Raw genomic sequence first — 10,987 nt, 5'->3', positions numbered from 1 at the left:
GCCGAGCGGAAATGGAGGAAAACTCGCCTCCCTGCGGACCTGGCATCCTTTCACTCCCTCCTCTCTACATTCTCCTCTTCTGTCTCTGCTGCTAAAGCCACTTTCTACCACTCTAAATTCCAAGCATCTGCCTCTAACCCTAGGAAGCTCTTTGCCACCTTCTCCTCCCTCCTGAATCCTCCTCCCCCTCCTCCCCCCTCCTCCCTCTCTGCGGATGACTTCGTCAACCATTTTGAAAAGAAGGTCGACGACATCCGATCCTCGTTTGCTAAGTCAAACAACACCGCTGGTTCTGCTCACACTGCCCTACCCTGTGCTTTGACCTCTTTCTCCCCTCTCTCTCCAGATGAAATCTCGCGTCTTGTGACGGCCGGCCGCCCAACAACCTGCCCGCTTGACCCTATCCCCTCCTCTCTTCTCCAGACCATTTCCGGAGACCTTCTCCCTTACCTCACCTCGCTCATCAACTCATCCTTGACCGCAGGCTACGTCCCTTCCGTCTTCAAGAGAGCGAGAGTTGCACCCCTTCTGAAAAAACCTACACTCGATCCCTCCGATGTCAACAACTACAGACCAGTATCCCTTCTTTCTTTTCTCTCAAACTCTTGAACGTGCCGTCCTTGGCCAGCTCTCCTGCTATCTCTCTCAGAATGACCTTCTTGATCCAAATCAGTCAGGTTTCAAGACTAGTCATTCAACTGAGACTGCTCTTCTCTGTGTCACGGAGGCGCTCCGCACTGCTAAAGCTAACTCTCTCTCCTCTGCTCTCATCCTTCTAGACCTATCGGCTGCCTTTTGATACTGTGAACCATCAGATCCTCCTCTCCACCCTCTCCGAGCTGGGCATCTCCGGCGCGGCCCACGCTTGGATTGCGTCCTACCTGACAGGTCGCTCCTACCAGGTGGCGTGGCGAGAATCTGTCTCCGCACCACGTGCTCTCACCACTGGTGTCCCCCAGGGCTCTGTTCTAGGCCCTCTCCTATTCTCGCTATACACCAAGTCACTTGGCTCTGTCATATCATCACATGGCCTCTCCTATCATTGCTATGCAGACGACACACAATTAATCTTCTCCTTTCCCCCCTCTGATAACCAGGTGGCGAATCGCATCTCTGCATGTCTGGCAGACATATCAGTGTGGATGACGGATCACCACCTCAAGCTGAACTGCTCTTCCTCCCGGGGAAGGACTGCCCGTTCCATGATCTCGCCATCACGGTTGACAACTCCATTGTGTCCTCCTCCCAGAGCGCTAAGAACCTTGGCGTGATCCTGGACAACACCCTGTCGCTCTCAACTCACATCAAGGCGGTGACCCGTTCCTGTAGGTTCATGCTCTACAACATTCGCAGAGTACGACCCTGCCTCACACAGGAAGCGGCGCAGGTCCTAATCCAGGCACTTGTCATCTCCCGTCTGGATTACTGCAACTCGCTGTTGGCTGGGCTCCCTGCCTGTGCCATTAAACCCCTACAACTCATCCAGAACACCGCAGCCCGTCTGGTGTTCAACCTTCCCAAGTTCTCTCACGTCACCCCGCTCCTCCGCTCTCTCCACTGGCTTCCAGTTGAAGCTCGCATCCGCTACAAGACCATGGTGCTTGCCTACGGAGCTGTGAGGGGAACGGCACCTCCGTACCTTCAGGCTCTGATCAGGCCCTACACCCAAACAAGGGCACTGCGTTCATCCACCTCTGGCCTGCTCGCCTCCCTACCTCTGAGGAAGTACAGTTCCCGCTCAGCCCAGTCAAAACTGTTCGCTGCTCTGGCACCCCAATGGTGGAACAAACTCCCTCACGACGCCAGGTCAGCGGAGTCAATCACCACCTTCCGGAGACACCTGAAACCCCACCTCTTTAAGGAATACCTAGGATAGGATAAAGTAATCCTCCTAACCCCCCCCCTCCCCCTTAAAAGAGTTAGATGCACTATTGTAAAGTGGTTGTTCCACTGGATATCATAAGGTGAATGCACCAATTTGTAAGTCGCTCTGGATAAGAGCGTCTGCTAAATGACTTAAATGTAAATATAATTATTACTCAGATGTTCTATTTATACTCAAGGAAATGCACTTGAATTACACATTTCTAAATGGAATGCTTTTTGGTACACTTACTCTCTTGTGAATGCTATTGAGCGCTTCAAAAGTAAATGATCACATGCACTTTAATCAGAGTCCTTGTCGTTCTCATACAGTAACACCGAAATGCAAACACTTGGACATTTGAAAACATTTGTATGGTAAAACCTTTAGTTGATAACTTTTAGTTCCTACAAAGATGTTCAGATTGGAGAAATATTTTCAGATACCACGTCTCGAAGCTCTGAGTCGACCTACCGATAATGTATTTATATAGAATTATATTCTCACCTGTAACAATGGCTCCTATTTATCTTATTGTTAGCTGTGGTCATGTCCAGGGCAAGACTCATTAAACAAGGCCAAGGAAAGGGTCAGATTTAGCTGAAAAAATACACATATCTCAGCCTGCTTTTCTTTTACAATGGAAATGAGGTGTTTTTAATTAGATGCACTCCAGGATCTTAAGCACAACAAATGTGTAACATAGTACGAATTGCATTCGTAACATATAAGCATTTCTAAAAAAAAAAACTATATGTATATTTTGCAGGATGTAACATATCATACGAAATGGATGATGTTGTACACAATTTGATGACTTAGCACACAAAAAATGGGGACCAATTTTGGCTCATGAGCACCACTTTCAAAACTACTGGCTGAAATTATACCAATGTTTGAGAGTGTAACTCATATGTGGGTCGCTAGCGTCCCACCTCGTCAACAGCCAGTGAAACTGCAGGGCACCAAATTCAAAACAACACTAGTTGTAAATCCAGCCACAGTGTCCGATTTCAAAAAGGCTTTACGACGAATGCACACCAAACGATTATGTTAGGTCACAGCCATTTCTCCAGCCAAAGAGAGGAGTCACAAAAAGCAGAAATGGAGATAAAATTAATCACTAACCTTTGATGATCTTCATCAGAATGCACTCCCTGGAATCCAAGTCCCACAATAAATGTTTGATTTGTTCAATAAAGTCCATAATTTATGTCCAAATACCTCCTTTTTGTTCGCGCGTTTAGCCCAGTAATCAAAATTCATGAGGCGCAATCACTAGGTGCAGATGAAAAGTCAAAAAGTTCCGTTACAGTCTGTAGAAACATGTCAAACGATGTATAGAATCAATCTTTAGGATGTTTTTAACATAAATCTTCAATAATGTTACAACCGGAGAATTCCTTTGTCGTTAGAATTGCAATGGAACGCAAGCTACCTCTCACATGAATGCGCGTGGTCAGCTCACGGCACTCTGGGAGAGACCTTACTCAATCCCCTCTTATTCGCCCCCACTTCACAGTAGAAGCCTCAAACAAGGTTCTGAAGAGTGTTGACATCTAGTGGAAGCCTTAGGAAGTGCAATATGACCCCATAGACTGTATATTCGATAGGCAATGAGTTGAAAAACTACAAACCTCAGATTTCCCACTTCCTGGTTGGATTTTTTCTCAGGTTTTTGCCTGCCATATGAGTTCTGTTATATTCACAGACATCATTCCAACAGTTTTAGAAACTTCAGATTATTTTCTATCCAAATCTACCAATTATATGCATATTCTAGCTTTTATGGCTGAGTAGCAGGCAGGTTCATTTGGGCACGCTTTTCATCCAAAATTCCGAATGCTGCCCCCTACCCTAGTGAAGTTTTAAGTAGTGTGCAATAATGCTGCCCTTATATGTGTCTCGGTCTATTGGTTGTATTTGCCCTAATGATGTCTTAATTCTTTGATCTGGAACAGTAGAAACTAATGGAGCTCACAGATGTAACATTTCTTCTATCTGTAAGACAAATAGTGAAACATTGCATCATTGTAGCATCAGAACTTGACTGATAACTCACCCACGTTCACCACCTTGGGAAAAGAAAATCCCGAAATCCCGAAATGCTTCAAGTTCACAAAATAACCTCAGAGTTTGGAAAGGAGTCCCACAGGAATACAAAATTAAGAACAGAGGTGGTGTTGAAACTCGAGTCGTAAAGGAGTCTCGTAGCAGATATCTGTCTGTAATGCTCACAGTGCCACCACCTCTGCATGTCAATTAGAGTGCCGTGTGTGTGTGTGACCACTTGCTTGCGTTCATGCTCGGTGTGTATGTGACTCTAAGGGTGAACTCTGAGTCCTGGGTAGTTAAAGTCCTCTCTCGCTATCTCTCGCTCTCTCAATTCAATTTGCTTTATTGACATGACGTAACAATGTACATATTGCCAAAGCTTACTTTGGGATTTACAATATTAACATAATTAATAATAATAATCAATATTGTCAACGGGACAACAGTAACAACAATAACCAAGGGTCAAAACAACCATACATTGAACAACAAGTATATGTGCAGGATGTTTGGTCTGTCAGACACTGTCCCTCATCTTATGGCAGGCAGAAATGTAGTGGGCTGCCAATCCACAGCTCTCTGTGCTCTCCTCCCCCAACAGGACGGGTAGCCTATCCTCATCAGAGAGGTCTTTGAAACCTTGAATACGTTAATTTAAAAAAAAACATTTTGTCAGGAAATGCAGCTCTGTCTCAGGTTCTGCTGTGGTGCAGTGGTTGCACAGCCTTCCTCTACAGTAGGTATTCCCAAACTGTGTGTGTGTGTGATTCACATTTAAAAATATATATATTATTATTATTTTAATTTTATTTTCTTCACATTTTCAAACAGTATATTTATATTTTCCAACGGGTCTATACATTTGGGTGTTTTTTTAATCCTCGCCTGAGTAGCCACATTTCACTGCCAAAAGTAAAATTAAACCATCTTGTGTTCAGCGAAATAACAACAATGTCAAATACAGGTAGCCTAGTCAAATAATGAACATCCAATCACATTAACTATTACTCTCTCGCGGGAAATCTTCACTCTTGCGCAGACATTTAGAAACGAAACATCAGAATTTGAAAAATAAACCAAGGGAGTTTTTTGAGTGAGAATATAAATGACTTTCGAGAAGTAAGTCATGTATAAAAGAAACAGATACCATTAATAAAAGGGGCTAGGAGCATCTTATATGGTGAGCTACCGAGTGGCTAGGACAGGCAAGTCCCATACTATTTTGAAACAATTACTGCTTCGCATACAAGCCAATTAATGATATGCATTAAAGCTGGATGAGTCAACAGACGTGGCGGGCCTGGTACAGCTCCCGGTATACTGTATGTCCGTTACGTTGGGGGGTCAATTAAGGAAGACATCCTCTTCTGTGCCCTGGTCGTATAAGAGCTCTTTGTCACTTCCCACGAGCCGGGTTGTGACAAAAACTCACACTCATTCTTATGTTTAATACATGTATCGTATAGTGTGTGTGCGGCAGGCTTACAATGATGGCAAACTGTGCTCACTGAGCCTGTACTTTGTCAAGGTTTTTCTACGGTTTTGATCAGTAACCATGGTCAGCTCTAGGTATTGCGGAGCTTGGTCACGATATGAGAGGGGGTCACTGAATTTTAGTTAATTAATTTTAGTTTCCATTCCAATTGCTCTTTTTTGAGTTTTTATTATTAGTGGATATTGGCCTGCGTGCATTGTTTGTGGTTTTCCTCTGGAAATGTAGGAGAATCTTACAGAACTCTGCATGCAGGGTTTCAATGGGGTGTTTGTCCCATTGGGTGAAATCCTGTTTTGCAAGTGGACCCCACACCTCACTGCCATAAAGTGTAATTGGTTCAATGACACATTCAATTAGCCACATTTTAATAGGTGTTTCAATTTGAATTTGTTTTTTTGATGACGTAGAATGCCCTGCGTGCTTTCTCTCTCATTCATTGCATCATTAAGGTGTCCAATTGAGCTCATTTTTAAACCTAAGTAATTGTATTCTGTGCAGTGCCAATTGAGAACTTTGGTCTAATTCCCTGAGATCTGGATCTTCTCTGTAAAATCATTATTTTAGTATTTTTGAGGTTTACTGCCAGGGCCCAGGTATGGCAGTACTGCACTAGCAGGTCCAGGCTCTGCTGTAGGCCATGTGCTGTGGGTGACAGCAGGCATAGGTCATTTGCGAAGAGTAGGCGTTTAACCTCTGAATTGTGGAGACTAACACCAGGGGCTGAGGATTTTTCTAGAATAGTGGCCAATTCGTTGGTGTAAATATTGAAGAGTGCAGGGTTCAGATTGCAACCCTGGTGAAGGCCCCGCCCCTGGTTAAAGAATTGTTATTTTTTTGCCAGTTTTGCCAGTATACATTGATTTAGTTATGTCATATGTTTTACCCCCTACACCACTTTCAATAACTTTGTAGAACAGTCCTGTATGCCAAATAGAATCAAATGCTTTTTGGAAGTCGATAAAGCAAGCGTACATTTTGGTATTTTTTTGGCAGACATGTTTATCTATCAGTGTGTGTAGGGTGTAAATATGATCAGTTGTGCGATGTTTTGGTATAAATCCAAATTGGCTTTTACTCAAGGCATTGTGCTTATTAAGGAAGTTTAGAACTCTTACATTTATAATACTACAGAAAACCTTCCCCAGGTTACTGTTCACACAAATGCCTCTGTAATTGTTAGGGTCAAATTTGTCTCCGTTCTTAAAGATTGGGGTTATGAGTCCACAATTCCACATGTCAGGGAAATAACCTACACTCAGGATCAAATTAAACAATTTTAATATAGCCAATTGACATTTTGCACTAGTGAATTTGAGCATCTCATTTAGGATGCCATCAGGTCTGCATGATTTTTTACATTTGAGGGCCTGAAGTTTCTTAGAGAGCTCCTGATCAGTAATTGGGGAGTCCAACAGATTTTTATTGCCCTTTATAGCTTTTTCTAATCCATTCAACTTCTCATGAATTTGGCATTGTTCTGCGTTTGCATCAATTTGAACAGGGTTGTAGAGTGTTTTAAAATGTGTTGTCCATATGTCACCATTTTGTATCGCTAATCCCTCTTGTTTAGATTGTTTTGGGGGGGGGTTCCAATTTTGACAGAAGTTGTGTTTATGGATTCCTCAATTGGTGTCAGCTGCTTGCTGTTGTGCTGTGCTTTTTTGGTTCTGAGTGTACGTTTATAGAGTCTCACAGTAATGAAAGCGTTAATTCACCATTATTTGGGTCTCTGTGCTTATGGTTTGATATTGTTCTAAGTTTTTTCCGTATCATTTTACAATCTGCATTGTAAAATGCATCTGTGGTCTTTTTTGTTTAGTTAGAAAAATATATATTTCAGTTCTTTTGCTGTTTGCCTGAATATATTGTTGATGTTTTTTACTGCTAGATTGATGCCTTCTTTACTATGAGTGGATGTGCTCCCCAGAAAGTTATCAAAGAGTGTTTGGATAGTAGGCTGTCATTGTTCAGTGTTCTTAACTGACTTGTCTAGTTAAATAAAGGTTAAATAAAAAAACAAAAACATATATTTTGGTTACTGGTTGCTTTCTGGTATTCTTCTGTGCTGTTTTTTGTCCATCTGTATGAATTTCTGATGTTGTACAGCTTACTGGGCTGTGAATGTGTGGTTGTTTACTGGGCTGTGATCAGACAGAGGTGTTAGCGGCTTGATGGTGAATGAGCTGAGAGAGAAAGGGTAAATGTCTATAATCATGTAGTCTACTGTGCTGTGGCCAAGAGGTGAGCAATAGGTGAATCTCCCCAAAGAGTTCCCCCGTAACCTACCATTGGCAAAGTACAGACCCAGGCTTTGACAGAGCTGCAACAGATCCCTTCAGTTTTTGTTGACGGTACTGTCACTGTTATTTCTATGGGGAGAATAAGACAGTTAGAAACAGTATGGCCTGTAATAAAGCTGTCCCCTCGTGTGGTTGTTTGATCAGGTAGTGTTCCTGTGTGTGTATTTGTGTCCCCACAGATGAGCACCTTTCCCTGGGCCTGGAAATGGCATGTTTCTTCCTCAAGGGTGGGGAATATCTCCTCTGAGCAATATGGGGATTCTGAGAGGGGGATATATATTGCGAAAAGGATATTTTTCTGTCAGTACAAGTCATTTTTTCAGTTTTAACCAAATGTGATATTTACCCATTTTGAGGGTATCAATTACATTTTGTAGTTCGGATTTGTACCAAATGATCCTCCAGAGTCTCTGCCTCTATTAACAGAGCTGTGTTTCTGTGACAGCACAATTACCCCTCTGTAGCCTGTGGGGCATGGAGTGACAATGTCTGTCTTACACCATGTCTCCTGCAGAATGATGACGTCAACATCTTATAAGATTATAATTTTTTAACTCCAGGGATGTTCCGCATGAAGGCGATTTCATGCTGCAAAAAGAAAGAATAGCACAGTCAGAAATACAGTAACCACTACGTTGTTAAGAGTGAGATAAACAAGATCTCTCTCTCTCTCTCCCCCAGCGAAAGGGCCAGGCATGGGACATGGGATAAGCCAAGGGCATGGCATGTTGTGCGTTAGGACTGTCAGGTTGTCTCTCTGTGTCAAACACACAGCAGATAGGATATTAGGCTGCAATGGCAGCAAAGTTAAATACAGGGGATATGTCCGAAATGGCACACTATTCCCTATATAGTGCACTACTTTTGACCTGGGCCCATTCGGCTCTGGTCAAAAGTAGTGCACGATGTAGGTAATAGGGGGCTCTTTGGGACGCAGTAAGGGTCAGGGAGAGGAGGGTTTAGCTATCAGGGAATATTTCATATTGACACCAGCAATTACCTGGAGGTTATTTCTATAGGGTTAAATCGACTTACTGTATCTCAACACCTTGTCTACGCTACTACTTCTGCTTGTCTGTTTTTGAGTGATGGTGAGCTCTATTCAATCTGTATCGCTGAAGCATTACAGATTGGGTGATAACAATTTAAGGACAATTTACGATTGAGTCGACATATGCAGCGTAGATTATTGAATAACTAGGTAAATATACTGAACAAAAATATAAACACAGCCTCTCGAGTGGCGCAGCGATCAATGGCACTGCATCGCAGTGCTTGAGGCGTCACTACAGACCCGGGTTCGATCGCAGGCTGTGTCGCAGCCGGCCACAACCGGGAGACCCATGAGGCGGCGCACAATTGGCCCAGCTTCGCAAGGGTTTGGCCAGCTGGGATGTCCTTGTCCAAATTTATTTGCATCCCTGTTAGTGAGCATTTCTCCTTTGCCAAGATAATCCATCCACCTGACAGGTGTGGCATATCAAGAAGATGATTAAACAGCATGATCTGTCACGCCCTGAACATAGTAAGCTGTTTTTTCTCTGTGTTGGTTGGGGCGTGATGGTGACTTGGGTGGGTTATCTAGGTGTATTTGTATGTCTATGGTGGCCTGATATGGTTCCCAATCAGAGGCAGCTGTTTATCGTTGTCTCTGATCGTGGATCATATTTAGGCAGCCATTTCCCTTTTGTGTTTGTGGGATCTTGTCTATGTTTAGTTGCCTGTCTGCACTATTTGTATAGCTTCACGTTTTGTTTGTCAATTTTGTTGTTTTTGTTTAGTGTTCATTCATTAAAAGAGAATGTACGCATACGACGCTGCGCCTTGGTCTCACTCATACGACGATCGTGACATGATCATTACACAAGTGCACTTTGTGCTGGGGACAATAAAAGGTCACACTAAAATGTGCAGTTTTGTCACACAACACAATGCTACAGCTGTCTCAAGTTTTAAAGGGGAGCTTTCTACTGTATCTCAACACCTTGTCTACAGCTACTACTTCTGCTTGTTTGTTTTTGAGTGATGAGGAGTGCAATCTAATTAAATTGGCATGCTGACTGCAGGAATGGCCGCCAGAGCTTTTGCCAGAGAATGTAATGTTATTTTCTCTACCATAAGCCGTCTCCAACGTCGTTTTTGGCAGTACATCCAACCGGCCTCACAACCACAGACCATGTGTAACCACGCCAGCCCAGGACCTCCACGTTCGGCTTCTTCACATCCGGGATTATTTGAGAACAGCCACCCGGACAGCTGATGAAACTCTGTGTTTGCACAACCAAAGAATTTTTGCACAAACTGTCAGAAACCGTCTCAGGGAAGCTCATCTGCATGCTCGTCATCTTTACCAGGGTTTTGACCTGATGGCAGTTCTGCGTCGTAACCGACTTCAGTGGGCAAATGCTCCCATTCGATGGTCACTAGCACGCTGGAGAAGTGTGCTCTTCACGGATAAATCCTGGTTTCAACGGTACCGGGCAGATGGCAGACAGCTTGTATGGCGTTGTGTGGGTGAACGGTTTGCTGATGTCAACGTTGTAAACCAGAGTGCCCCATGGTGGCGGTGGGGTTATGGTGTGGGCAGGTATAAGCTACGGACAACGAACACAATTGCATTTTGAATGCACAGAGATACTGTGACGAGAGCCCGAAGCCCATTGTCGAGCTATTAATCCACCGCCATCACCTCAGGTTTCAGCATGATAATGCACAGCCCCATGATACAAGGATCTCTACATAATTCCTGGAAGTTGAACATGTCCCAGTTCTTCCCTGGCCTGTATACTCACCAGACATGTCACCTTTTAAGCATGTTTGTGATACTCTGGAACGACATGTACGACAGCGTGTTCCAGTTCCAGCCAGGATCCAGCAACTTTGCACAGTCATTGAAGAGGAGTGGGACAACATTTCACAGGCCACAATCAACAACCTGATCAACTCTATGTGAAGGAGAAGTGTCGCGCTGCATGTGGCAAATGTTGGTCACACCAGATACTGACAGGTACTGACAGGTTTTCTGATCCACGCCCCTATCTTTTTTAAGGTACCTGTGACCAACAGATGCATATCTGTATTCTCAGTCATGCGAAATCCATAGATTACAGCCTAATTAAATCAATTCACTGATTTCCTTATATGAACTGTAACTCAGTAAAATCTTTGAAATTGTTGCATGTTGCGTTTATGTTTTTGTTCAGTGTATGCAATCTGAAATGACTTTTTAATTAAATGAGTATTTAAATAAGCACATACTGTGTATTTGAGACA

The sequence above is a fragment of the Salvelinus alpinus genome, chromosome 18 (assembly GCF_045679555.1).
Source record: "Salvelinus alpinus chromosome 18, SLU_Salpinus.1, whole genome shotgun sequence".
NCBI lineage: Eukaryota > Metazoa > Chordata > Actinopteri > Salmoniformes > Salmonidae > Salvelinus > Salvelinus alpinus.
Note: the sequence above shows the minus strand (reverse complement) of the source record.